This window comes from Mandrillus leucophaeus, unplaced genomic scaffold (genome assembly GCF_000951045.1).
Source record: "Mandrillus leucophaeus isolate KB7577 unplaced genomic scaffold, Mleu.le_1.0 Scaffold693, whole genome shotgun sequence".
Classification (NCBI taxonomy): domain Eukaryota; kingdom Metazoa; phylum Chordata; class Mammalia; order Primates; family Cercopithecidae; genus Mandrillus; species Mandrillus leucophaeus.
In genome coordinates this window covers 67,819-69,625 of record NW_012107508.1, presented here as the reverse complement: position 1 = coordinate 69,625, position 1,807 = coordinate 67,819, and positions in this window count along the sequence as shown.

Genomic DNA, 1,807 nt, shown 5'->3' with positions numbered 1-1,807 from the left:
GGGGGGAGACCAGGCAGGGACCTGGGGCCCCAGAGATGGTTCCACCCATCCCTGAAGATGCTCCTGCACAGTGAGGCATCTGACAGTGACTCACCGCAGAGCGGTGTAGGGAGGGCCAAGGAGAAGCCCACAGGAATTTCTGGACAGTCAGAGAGACCCTACTGAGCCCCAGTGTGTCCTTGGGCTACTTATCTAACAAATAGTGAAGTAAGATTGAGCTAATTACTATTCAAGCTGATCAACAGAAAAAAGAGTTACAGATATTGCAGTTCCACAAACACTCAGAGTGCTGTGCTCCACAGACCAGGTGGCCCACGCTGTTCCTGGTGCCCAAACGCAGCCTCCCAACACATCAGTGAGGGTGGGCTGGTCAGGAGCCAATCCCTAACAGAGAAGCTGCCCCTACACATCCTTTCTCTGAGATAAGCAATTAATTTAATCCAGGACTTAATGAAAGCCAGGAGAAAGGATGGAGCAGATTCATGTACTGGCTTTCAGGCTGTCCCATGCATCTCCACCTCTCTCCAGGGACCACGAGGGTTTTTTGTTTGTTTGTTTTAGACGTTGTTTTGCTCTTACTGCCCAGGCTGGAGTGCAATGGCGAGATCTCGGCTCACTGCAACCTCCGCCTCCCGGGTTCAAGCGATTCTCCCGTCTCAGCCTCCCGAGTACCTGGGATTACAGGCATGCGCCACCACGCCCGGCTAATTTTGTATTTTTAGTAGAGACAGGGTTTCTATGTTGGTCAGGCTAGTCTCGAACTCCCGACCTCTGGTGATCCGCCCGCCTCGGCCTCCCAAAGTGCTGGGATTACAGGCGTGGGCCACCGCGCCTGAGGCTTTTTGATCCATCTGCTATAATCCCCCTTCCCACAAATGTCCCGATTGGGCACCAACACCTCTGAGGAGGGTAAGTTGTTGCCAAGCCCGACCGCAGTCGCGCCCCGCACTGCCAGCTTCACACCCACGGGCCTTCTGCAAATATCAACAAACGGCCCCATTTGTGGAGCACTCTCCGATCCCCCATCCACCCCCCTACACTTGCCCATTCACAGCTCGATCTGATTCCACATCTCTCCTAATTTTACTTGTTGAATGCTTACAAAGGATCCCTGCCTTCCCACAAAGACACTGGCTGGCCAGGCGGTGATAACCTCACTCTCCCACAGAGCCCCCTCGCAATCGCTGAACTCACAGCCGAAGCGGGAAATATGGCTCCACGTCCTGCACCGCGAATCCTTTACCATCCACAGGTACAATTTAAAAGACAGCTGCGGCTGCAAAGCAGGCAACCTACCCTAAGCAAATCCATTCATTCTCTCTCTCTCTCTCTCTCTCTCTGTGTGTGTGTGTGTGTGTGTGCAGGCAACCTACCCTAAGCAAATCCATTCTGTGTGTGTGTGTGTGTGTGTGTGTGTGTGAGACAAACCCAGCTTATTTAAAAGATCAGGACATATGCAAGTTCACCAGCAAAAGCAACGTCGTGGGTCTACACCACATGGTCCTAACCTGCGCATCCAGGAATGTTAACCTGCACTCGGGCTGCCCCGCGTCCAGGCCCGGGACTCCCGGAGGCGTCAGGCTGCAGGTGGCTGCCAAGAGGAGCCAGCCCCGTCTCCAGGAAAGGCCGCGAAGTTGCGGCCGCCTGCTTACCTGGAGACCAGCCGGCTCAGGACCACCCGGGAAGGGGGATCCTGGGAGCTTGAATCTCGGCTGGAATCCGGTGGCGGGAGTGCGGGGTCCGTGCGGGAGAGGGCTGAAGGGGCAGGGGCGAGGTTGAGGCGGGCTCCGCGGGACAGTGCGGGGCT